The sequence below is a fragment of the Talpa occidentalis genome, unplaced genomic scaffold, assembly GCF_014898055.3.
Source record: "Talpa occidentalis isolate TD23 unplaced genomic scaffold, MPIMG_talOcc4v2.1 talOcc4.5, whole genome shotgun sequence".
Classification (NCBI taxonomy): Eukaryota; Metazoa; Chordata; class Mammalia; order Eulipotyphla; family Talpidae; genus Talpa; species Talpa occidentalis.
In genome coordinates, this window is record NW_023604861.1 from 10733807 (window position 1) to 10746115 (window position 12309).

Below are 12309 nucleotides of genomic sequence, written 5' to 3' on the forward strand. Positions count from 1 at the left end.
TCCTGACTCACCTGCTGCTCCCCTCAGCAGTGTACTTTGGTCCATCTGCCTGTTCTGTTCCTCACTCTGTCTCTGGTGAATCTTCTTCCCCCTCCCACCACACCTCTGGCCTGTACCCCAGCTCTTGTATGAATAAATAATATTTAAAAAAAGAGTCAAGATGAGCAGAATCAGCTCTGACTTAGTGCTGTCCTGAGCTGACCCCGCTCACCTGCACTGGCAGGGAGGGCGCTCAGTTCCCCCATTCATGGTGGCAAGTGTCTCTCAGGCAGCCAGCAGTACTTTCTGTGCTTCCAGGCAGCCCCATCACTACATTTTCAGCTGTCCTTCACCTGACCTTTGACAGGTGTCAGCATGCTCAACACTAAGTTTTAAAAGTTGAACCCAAAAAGCTCTTGCTGTAGTTTTGAATTCTTGCATTGAATCCTGTTATCTGTGAAATATAAAAGTTATTCCTTTCACTCACCCTTTTTTCTAACCATGTTATTTTATAATGGTGGTGTTTTTTTAAGACGTCCTCTCTTGGCACCTTTTCTTGAATCCTTATAATATCACTCCTTTCACATTTGCTTATAGGACCTACTCCATATTGTTTTAACTAAGTTTCGTTTTCCCTCTTCAGTATATCCATGGTCCTTTAAAAACTAAATTACAATCAAACCTAACATTTTAAGATGGGGGTTAGCCTGCCTGAACTAAATAAAACAAAATAATGCACTTACCACTCTTCCATGGAATGTGCCTACTAATATATATGCGAGTCTCGTAGAGTGAAGCATGCTCCGTGGCTGAGATATGGCCAATTGCAGGGTCTTGCCTTTATGCTGGTACCTATGTAATTAAGCCCCCAATCTAATGTGACATGCTATCTTCACAGTGCTATCTTCACAGTGCTGCTATCTTCACAGTGAGGAATACAACAGCACCTCTAGAAAATATTTTTAGGTAAAATTTTCAGAGAGTAAAATGTATGGATCTTAAGTGTACAATTTGATGAATTTTGATAAATGTGTACTTCCAAGGGACCAATGTCCTTATCAAGATAAGAATATTTCTAGCACCCCAGAAAGTGTTCTTGTGTCCCCTTCTAAGCAATTCTCACTGTTTGTGTTTCTATAACCATAGAATAGTTTTCCCTGCTCCAAAATTTCCTGTGAATATGGACATACTTTTTCATGCATGGATTCTTTCGCTTAACATAGTATATTTGGGATTCCCCCTTGTGGTTGTTTATATCAATAGTTCTTTCCTTTCTGAGTAAAATTCCATAATATGAATACAGTCATGTGATGCTTAAGGACATTTCTGTCAATGATGGACCACGTGTGTTTTTTTGTTTTGTTTTTTTAAAGATTTATCCATTTATTATACAAGCACTGAGTACAGTCAGAAGCACGGGAGGGTGAGAGAATTCACCAGAGACAGAGTGGGGAGCAGAACAGGCAGACTGACCAAAGACACTGCTGAGGGGAGCAGTGGGCACAGCAGGAGAGGTCTGCACACCACGTGGGACTCTCCCCGGAGGCCGGGGATTGAACCAGTGCTGCAGAGGCTGCGGGCAGCTTCACAGCCCAGCGCTCAACCACTGCTCCACCAGGGGAGGCCCCTGGACCACGTGTTTTAAGGCGATTCCTATATGTAGCCTGAGTATATGGTGGGCTCCCCACCCAGGTTAATGTCAGTCTACTCTGTGATGTCCCCAGAGTGATGAAATTGCACAAGGACACATTTCTCAGAACCTGTCCCCATTGTTAGGGATTGACTGTGTACCATGATTTGTTTATTCATTCCCCCTATGAATGGGTATTTGGATTGTTCCCGGGTTTTGGCTTTTGTGAATAAAGCTGCTGAGCACATTCTTAGTATCATTATGATTTTTCCCTCTAAGACAAAGACCTGGAAGTGGAATTATTTCTAGAATCAATGGATGTTTAACTACATAAGAATCTGCCAGTAAGTTTTCGAACGTGGTTGTCTCAGTTTTTATGTGAATTTCAGCTACTCCAGGTTCTCCCCATTTGGAAATTGTAGATATTATTAATTTAAGCCATTCTGGGGGGTGTGCTATGGCTTTTTGCTTTGATTTGTAATTTCCTGATGCTCAGTGTACCCCATGTACCTATTGGCCCTCCATCTATCTTTTTTGTGTGTAAAGTTCAAGATTTATGCCCACTTTTATAAATTAGGTCTTATTTCTTCTCATTTATTTATAGGAGTTCTTTATTCCCAAGTACTTTCTGGGACCTATGTATTTTGGGAAACAAATGTCTGGGATACAGCAAGTTTGTGGCTTCCTATTCGCTTTCTTCAAGGCGCCTTTTGAAAAGCAAAGTTACAGTGAAACCCACTTTATCAACTTTCTCTGCTGCTTAGTATTATTTGTCTTAAGAAGTTCTTTGCCTACACAAAGCTCACAAGGTTTTCTTCTAGAAGTTTTGTAGGTTTAACTTTTATTGTAAGTCCGTTATGCCTCTCAAATTAATTTTTTGGGTGTGGTAAGAGGTCTGGGGTCAAAGTTCACTATTTCATTATTTTTACACAATTCTATCCAGTCATTTCAGTTTGATTTGTTGCAAAGAGTCCCCTTCCCTCATGTAATTGTCTTGGAATTTTCATTGTAAAGCAAATTGACTACTTAAGTGTGGGTCCATTTCTGGGCTCTATATTTTCTTCCATTAATCTTTTTGTCTATTTTTATACCAAAACCATATTTTTTTTTTTTTTTTATTTATCTATACAAGAGCTGGGGTACAGGCCAGAGGCACAAGAGGGTGAGAGGATTCACCAGAGACAGAGTGGGGAGCAGAACAGGCAGAAGGACTGAAAGAACTACTGAGGGGAGCAGCAGGCAATACAGGAGAGGTCTGCCATGCCATGTGGGTATCTCCCTGGCTGACCGGGAATTGAACCTGCACTGCAGAGGCTGCAGACAGCTTCACAGCACTGCACTCAACCCATTGTGCAACCAGAGAGGCCCGACCATATTTCTTAATAGCAGAAGCATTTGAGCAAGTCTTAAATCCAGTCATGAGAGACCAATTTTGCTCTTCTTTTTTCAAGATTATTTTGGATGTATCATTAAAGTCATAACACTGTTCAATACTAATAAATACAGTATTTGAAAAGGGTTGATTTTGGTAAATGAACAATTTCAAGATGATTCTTTTGACTAAAAAATAATAACCAACAGAATCCCTCTTGGTCCCCAGGGTTTTGCCTCGTCTGTTTAAATACATTATCAGCCTCGTAGCCAATGTTGAGTTTGTACATAAAATCATTCTGAGATTGCGTGAACAGAATACATTTGTTTCAAATTTTACAATTTCATTTTTAAAAATATTAAAGAAAAAGCTGACAAGAGAGCTACATGTTAATGCTACATACTCATCCTGATGAGAGCACTTTTCAGCTGTTAACAATGGCACACCCATTTCAGGGGCCATAGTTAACACACTTTTATGAAATACAAGATTACATATTTGCAAAGTGATAAAAATGATTCAAAATTAAACTTTTTGGTAATGACATGAATAAGCACACAATTTTAAAACATAATAAAATGAAAAACAAGAGATCTTACTTTAATATACCTCAAGAAAAGTATAATATTTAATGAAAATGAGGACAATGTGGTTGATGAGATAGAGGTTAAACTAGCTGTAAACATCAGTCATTTGGTGCCATAGGGGCCTCTTTTTTTCCCAGAGCCCAACGTTATATTCCCAGCTCATGTGGTTGTGGGCAGAATCCAGTTCCTTGCACTTGAGTGAGGCTTCCAGTCCCCTACTGGTGACTGCCTTTAGTCCCTGAAGGCCGCCCACAGCTCCTTGCCACATAGCATTAATGAAAAATTTCTCCCAACAAGGGTTTTCCTTCCTACTCCTCTGCCAATGTAGTTAGAATGTTCTGGTGAGCCTGATAAAGTGTCTTTTTCACACATGAAAGGCCCAGGGTGTCTGTTTTCTCTGTAGTACAAAATACTTCCCTTGAAGTTTGTTATAATCAAAAGAAGGGGGTGGAGTGTAGCAACTAATAAGCTTTAGACTCACTTTTAATTCTGTCACTTAGTTGAGTAACAGTGAGTAAATTACTAAATTTATTTGAATTCATTTCTTTGCAAGGTTGTTGAGAGTATTACATTAAATGATGTATACTTGATCACTGCCTCGGACTCTATAAATGGTGGGTAAGTTATCACTGCTAGTTTCTTTTTCCGATTTTTCTCAAAGGAGTGAAGCAAACACTTACAAAACAAATTTGCCCAAATATCTACAGACTTGACTAGTTCAAAATTACTAAATAGTCATCATCTTCATGATATCCCTGAAGACCAGAGTCTCAAGAAATGCAATGGGCAGTAGGCTGGGACCCAGACACTGGGTTTTTGTCCTGGCTTTGTCTTTATGTCACCATCAGTGTTATTTACCCCCGAACCTGTAGATTTCTTATTCATCAAATGAGGATGGTGTTTTAAGGAATTCTCTAAGACTTCAATTCTATGATTTTAAGATCTCATGATGTAATAAATGTCTACTCTGCTCAGATCTAACCAAATATTTAGGATAGAATGTTGCACATTGCCATTCTCCACTCCAACAAGTGGGGAAGGTGCCTGGGACATTTAACCAATCAAAAATGCTTGCAACAGAACCCCTACTAGCTCTCAGATGCTAGGAGTAATAGGCAGAAACAAATGTCTGCAAACATGCAAACTGAGTGTCACTTGGTTATGGAAGAGGTGGCCTCTGAGAGTGCTCAGCTTGATCATGTCTTTATCATGATGATGAGAAATCAATTTTTTAAATTAAAGTTCTTTTGCAACTAACTTTTTCTCATCATAAAGGGTTATATATACTCTATGCAGAGAATTTGGAAAATGCAAAACGGAATAAATAAGAGAATTTAAATCCCACTACCTTGAAATAGTCAGCATTAAGATTGAATGTAATTTTTTTTGTCTTTCATGTAGATCATATGTAAATTATAGATTATATTTTGTAATTAGGATAAAATACATTATGTTCTATAATTGTATCAATTATGAAGAGATATATCTCAGAGTAAAATTGGAATCAGAGTACTGACATACACATGTATAAATTTATATCAATATTTTTTCAGTTACAGTCATTTTTTCAGGATCATTTCCTTACCAGTAAATGTTCTTTAAAAACATCTTTGGGAAGTGATTTGGAACAATTGGCAAAAATGAAACGCTAGATCCACACACACCTGACTCTTTACACGGTGTTTCTTATCTCTGTTTGCACATTACAAATCACTCACAGAAATTCTGAAACATTACAACGGCCAGACCCGACCTTTAGAGATTCAAAATGATTTAGTCTGGGATGGGATCCTAGCCATGATTTTTTTTCTCATTAATTTTAACTCATAGGCCTGAAGAGAATTATTCTTTTACATCAAGACAAATTCCAAATAGATGTTAAAAACTGTCAAAAAGAAGAATCTTTCAATTTGTGAATAAAAACGTAACTATATCTGTAATCTTAGGTACTCAAGAATGCACAAGGCAGAGACAAAGAAAAGAAGGAAAATCTTCATATATTTAATAACATTCAGAAATATAAATTTCTGAATGTCAAACATCACCACCCAAAAGAAACCAAAAAGTAAATCACTAACTGGTAAAAATATTCCGACATACATTACAGGCCGTGCTCTTAGCATATACAAAGCAAAAGATGAAGAAGTAAATAGCCTCGCTATAGGTAAAGCACCCAGAAAAAAAGTCGCTGTGCAAATGGCAAGAAAAAACACTTCCTTTTTTAAATGATGATGTTTACTTTAGAATATAGACCTAAAGTAAGCTTTAGGTCTATATAAACCTAAAGACTTTAGACCTATATAGACTTTAGACCTAAAGTAAGTAAAAGAGCTTTCCTGGCTCCTCCCCTGCTTCTTATAACTCAGGGGCTATACAGTAATGTTTACATTTATGCCCCAAAGCTTTGCCTCATTAAAAAGAAAACCTAAGCAAATTCATTAAAACTAAAATATGAATGCATAAAGAGCAAAGTCACACGAACACATAAAGGTTCGTGAAATCAGATGCAAAGCCTCGTAGCCCCTCTTCATTACTGTGAGTTCAGCTCTGCACAGTTTCTACTCGTCATAAAAGCAAGTCTTTCCAATCTGCGGCAGTGACTTTCCCTTTATTAGAATGCATACTCGTTATTTTCTGATTACTCCTCTACATAAAACATACCATCTTGCACTGAGGCGTCCACACCCCTTTTACGGTCTTCATATTTTATCTCTACAGATTGTAGTAAGTCACTTCAAGCACAATCACCCATTAAAGAATGGATTTTATAGGCAAAAAAAATAGCATTTTATACACCTTGAGTGATGTGATGGCAATCATCAGATGCTCCAGTTCTCTTCCAGCACATACTATGCAGGCGTGCGCTAGTGATGCAGCCGGACAGGAGAGGTTATTACAGGCAGAATGAGTCAACTCAGCCCAATGTGTACTTCCTGGTTTCAGGATGTATCCATAGGAACCCTTTGAAATGTTTTGTTTTATTAATTTGGCTCCTTTCTATTTTTTCACTAGTGCCAACTCTTCAAGATAATGCAGTTTAGACATGTCACAGCTGTTGAAACTCATAGCATAAACCTGAGCTGACAGTGGCGTATCATCAAGAACCAACAACACCCAAACATTATGATAAAGAGCAGATGCAAGAAAAATAAAAAGACAAAGGGCAGGAAATATTGCCTTCCCAAGTCAAAGCAGAGCCCTGGGGTGAAACAGCTGGTTCAGAGCAAACAGTGATTCTTTCAAAATAGTGGAAGGGGTCTTACAGGAAAGGGCGAGGGAGTAGCCAGACCCAAGAGATTGGTTCCTGGAAGTTGAAGAGCAGGCAGTATGATGTTGCTGTCTGTCGGGGAATTTGTATTTAAGGGGAATTTGTATTTAAAATGATAAGATGACCTTGAATGCTAGCTCGGGACCAAAATTGGCCACTTTTTCTATTGTATTTGAAACCTGACTTTACTATGTCAGAAATGTTTTGCATCTCGAATTCTTGCGTTCATTTTATGAACCACTTTCTATGCTTAGGAGGACAATCGAAGAAAATTTCTAGAGGGTTAAAGGGTTATTCATTTGGAAATATTAAACTTTAACAACTCATGGTCATCATTTATTCTACAAAAACTTTACAAAAGGAAATAGAGTACATTATATTTTACTGATTTGATAAAGACCTTCATAGCAATTGGTACATTTGAGAAGGACTCACTTTCCAATGCCCCTCCCTCCCCAAAAGACCTTTTACAAGCACTCAAACTTTTGGGTAAATCTTAAAAACTAATCTTCTGAAAGATCTGTAAGATGTACAGGCTAGGCAAGAGATTTAAAAGTTTATTTCGTGTGGGCGTAAGTTGGAATGCAGTCGTGAGTGAATTAGATAGAATCTTGAACATATTCCAATCACACCTACTTTCTGTTCTAACCACATATGTATGATTATTTAAAACAAACACTTTCATCTCAGGGACATTTAAATATTATCTCCATGAATGGACTAAGATGAACCTCAGGTTCACTCAAAGTTTTGCACACCACTTCAGGTCTATAAAGAAAATGGCACGGAGTAGGCACAGGTACCATATATAATATATATCATCTTTACAACAGTCCCGTGAGTTAGTATTATTAGAAACTGTCTCTCACATTTGGCCACTCCTCACTCCATTCAGTAATGTATGCTAGAGAATCACTGTCTGCTCCAAAACCAGATTACATATAAAATGATTGAAAAATAGCAGAGCCTGGATTTGAATTTGGTCTGTTGAGCCAAAAGGTCCAGGTTCTTTCCAGTGGAGCATAAGAGCTATATTTGAATTTTATACCCAAATAATTATACTTTAAATTATCTAGTGGCAATCATTCTGCATTCCCACCAGCAATGGAGGAGCTCTCCACTATCTCCACTACCTCAACATCCTTGGCAGGCGATGGTGTGGTGTGTTTTTTTTTTTTTTTTAACCATTCTAATAGGTACACACTGGTATCAGATCATGATTTCAGTTTCTATTTCCCTAATACCCCATTATGCTGAACATTTTTGATGTACTAATTTGTCACCTATAAAGTGTCTTTGGTGAAATGCCTGTTCAAGACTTTGACCCATTTTTATTTTTTTTTAAAGATTTATTTATTTATGCATACAAGAATTGGGGTACAGGCCAGAGGTGTGTGTGTGTGGGGGGGGGTGAGAGGATTCACCAGAGACAGCGTGGGGAGCAGAACAGGCAGACTGACTGAAATACACTGCTGAGGGGAGCAGTGGGCGAGTCAGGAGAGGTCTGCTGCGCCATGTATGTAGGTCCTTGGCCCGGGACTGGCACTCCCAAACTTGTGCTGCAGTGGCTGCGGCAAGCTTCATAGGTTGCGTCTTAACCCCTTGTGCCACCAGGGAGGCCCTGGCCCATTTTTTTTTTTTATTTATTTATGTATTTATACAAGCACTGGGTACAGTCAGAAGCGCGGGAGGGTAAGAGAATTCACCAGAGCCAGAGCGGGGAGCAGAGCAGAAGGACCGAAGTACACTGCTGAGGGGAGCAGCGGGCGGCAGGAGAGGTCTGCGCGCCATGTGGGACCCTCCTCCGGTGGCCGGGGAGCAGCCAGGGATCGAACCGGCGCTGCAGAGGCTGCGGGCAGCTTCGCAACCCAGCGCTCAACCGCTGCGCCACCGGGGAGGCCCCCCTGACCCATTTTTAAATTGAGATCTTTTCACTGTAAGGCTTTCTTGTTCTTTATATAGAGTCCTTTATTGTATATGGGATTTGCAAATAATTTCTCCCTACTATAGCTTTTCTCTTCATTTTCTTTTTTTTTTTTTTTTTTTTTTTAGAGGCATGCTTTATTTATTTGTTTGCTGGTTTGTTTGTTTGTTTTGTTTATACATGCACTGGGTACAGTCAGAAGCGCGGGAGGGTGAGAGAATTCACCAGAGCCAGAGCGGGGAGCAGAGCAGGCAGAAGGACCGAAGTACACTGCTGAGGGGAGCAGCGGGCGGCAGGAGAGGTCTGCACGCCATGTGGGACCCTCCTCTGGTGGCCGGGGAGCAGCCGGGGATCGAACCGGCGCCGCAGAGGCCGCGGGCAGCTTCGCAACCCAGCGCTCAACCACTGCGCCACCGGGGAGGCCCCTCTCTTCATTTTCTTAACAGTGTCTTTGCAAAGTTTAAAACTTAAGCAAAGTCAAATTTATCAATATGTTGTGGGCTGTGATTTTAGTGTCTAAAAATCTCTTTGCCTAATCTTAAGCCATGAAGATTTCATCCTATGCATTCTAAAAGTTTTATAGTTTTGTGTTTTTTACATTTAAATATCTGATTCACGAGTTACTTTTGTCAAAGACTTGAGGTTTCAATTGAGGTTCATTTATTTTATACATAGGCAGCTGATAGTTTAACACTTTGTTGAAAAGACGTTTATTTCTCCACTGAATTTCTTCTGTACTTTGTCTTCCCTTCGATTTTTCTCAGAGATTGTGCAGAATTGATGTGATTTCTTCTTTAGGTATTTGGTAGCATTCACAGTGAAATATCTTGGCCTGGAAATTTGTATTTCAGAAGGTTTTTAAACAATAATTCTTTGATAGGGGCTTTCTTCCACACATTTTAATAAGCTGTATTTTCACTTTCAATCAATTCAAAATATATTTTGGTGAGAAAGCTGGGCGGGGGCTATTGTGGCTTCCGTCGACCAGACCACTTGGGGTATCCAAAGTTCCCTGATGTAGGTCACGGTACCACGAGGCTCCAGCTGTGGCCCTGTTCACTGGCAGGTGCAGCAGGCTGAGTGGGAGGCACTCCCTGGCATAGCTGGGGACAGCTGGAGGAATCCTCTTGTAGCCAGTGATATTTAGACATGAGACTTTGTAACAACTACTTGACTACTCAAGACACACACTTTCAATTCCATCTAATTGAGTAACAAACAGGCAAGGCATGACTGAATCACTGTGGACCGTTCCATTATTTAGGCAGTGCTATCTTGCTAAATACATGTCTGCAACTCCTACTAAATTGTTTTTATGCATTCAAAATTTTTGAGCACCTAATGTGCATGAGGGTATGTTCTAGGTGCTAGGGGTACAGCAATGAATAAAACAGGTAATAGTCAAACTCCCTTAGAATTTGCATTCTAATTTGGGAGTGAGGCAACAGCAGTGTTATAGAGAGCAAAGCAGTACTACAAGGAGAAAAGGAGGTGATGCATTATTGATTAGTATGGGGGAGCAGACTAGACAAACTGGGGTATAAGTCAGGGTCTGATAAGAAAATTACCACTAATATAACACACACACACACACCTTTAATATGTAAAAAGGATGTATTCTAGGGATTGTAGAGGCTGTTCATTTGTGCCTTGAAGTCAAAAAGCAAAGAAGGATGTGAGAAGTAAGGATACAGTGGAATCTGCCAGTATGGAAAGAACTTAAGGGTAACTGAGTAGAACTCATGGGGTTGAACTGGCCCAAGAGTCAGAGAAGCAGAACGAGGGCATTCCTGTGGGTCTGGCTGTTGGCCCATAGGCCAAGAAGATGAGCAGGTAGACAAGCCGCGACGTGGGTGAGCAACAGTACATGTGATCCTTGGGCCTTTCAATGTTAAAAAAAAATCCGGCTATTTTACTTCTACACTTACTGCAAAGATCTCTTGGGACCCACACTATCCTGAAACTATGCAAAGGGAATTGTGAGGAACACATCTCCAGCTTAGCTACATTGGCACTATATCAATCTGCCACAGATGACCCAAGGTCTCAGAGATATTTGCTCTGAGAACCTGAAGGATGATGATTCAGCCATGCAACCAGGCAAAGACTGGAAGAAAATAGTCCAGGCAGAAGTAGCTAGTGCAAAGGTCCTGCAGCAGCAATACATTTTTTGAGGATGAGGCTGGGGTATAGTGAGAGGGTGATATGAATAGAGACAGAGGCAGGACCAGACCAAGGGGGCCTGGAGAACATGGTCACAGCAGGGGGTCACTTGTTTTCTAAGTGTGAGGAGAAAGAAATGGAGAAAATAAAGATTTTTAACAGGGCAGTAGTAGTTTGACCTGATTCACGTTTCTTTCACTCTAAGTATTTTTAAATTTTAAGGAAGGCATGAGGTTAAGCACAATGCAGTCCTTCCTTCCGGTGATTTCCTCTTTGCTTTGTGGAGGCAGCACTCCTGCAGCTGGCTATGTGATGCCCTGGAGTTGAGCAGAGGAGGTGGTGTGGGCAGGCAGCACTATCGCTGCGGGAGCTACTCAGGTGGCTCAGGCGAGCAAATCTTCCAAGCGGATGTTCAGGCCTCATAGGAAGATCAATTTCCATTCGTGAATTCATGTTGGCACCCCAAACTGTTAACCTCTTCAGATCTGGTCACAAAATTGATTGGCTAGCCTATCAATTGTCAATAACAGACAAAAAAACCTCAAAGATTTGGCACCACTGACGCTGTTTAGAGAACGTTTCACCAATTATTCCAGATTTGCAAAGAATTTGCAGGGAACATGCACCTTCCTGAGGGAAACGCGTTGAAGGGACCAAGATTTGTGTTCAAGCGCAGGTTCAGGTCTCAAGCTGTTACAGTTGGTCTTAGACTTACATCCTCTGATTTCAACAGACTCGGCTTGCTTTTTTGAGATCACGAGAAATGTTCCTACTGCAAGCTCTTCTGCTCAGTATGTTTCCCCTTCCTCACAGTAGACTAGCTGGAAGTCAAGGTTCCAACACTGTTGCATGCTGAGGTGCACAGATGTTCAAGCTCAGTCTGATTTCAGAATCTGGACTTAAGGTTCAAGTCAAGAGCCAGAGTTAACTAAGGAGAGCTGGCCATTGGCCCGGGAAGCACACGCACCCCACAAGGGCTCAGCCCATCGGCAGGTGAAGCAGAGAAACGAGAGAGCAGCCAGGTGGCTTCAGCCAGGTGGCTTCTGTGCTGCGCTTGGTTATAGGGGGCCGGTTGTGCGGGAGGGCTCAGTGATGACTTCAAAGGGCCTGAGTCCCAGCAGGCCCTCTGCTAAGTGGGAATTAGCATGATCCTACACATCAATGCAGGTGACCACCTTCCTCTATTGTCCTACAGGGAGAAAATAAATGCTTCTGGTCGAGGGAGGTGGGGAGCTCTGGAGAGACCACTCATCTTCTTGGGGAAGAAAGTATAAAGTTAGATAAGAAGCTTTATCTGACAGAGAAAGAAAAGGAAAAAGCATTGATCTTTAATTAGAGTTGAGAGAGTATACTTTCTTCGATAATGTGGTGACAGATCTGCATGTA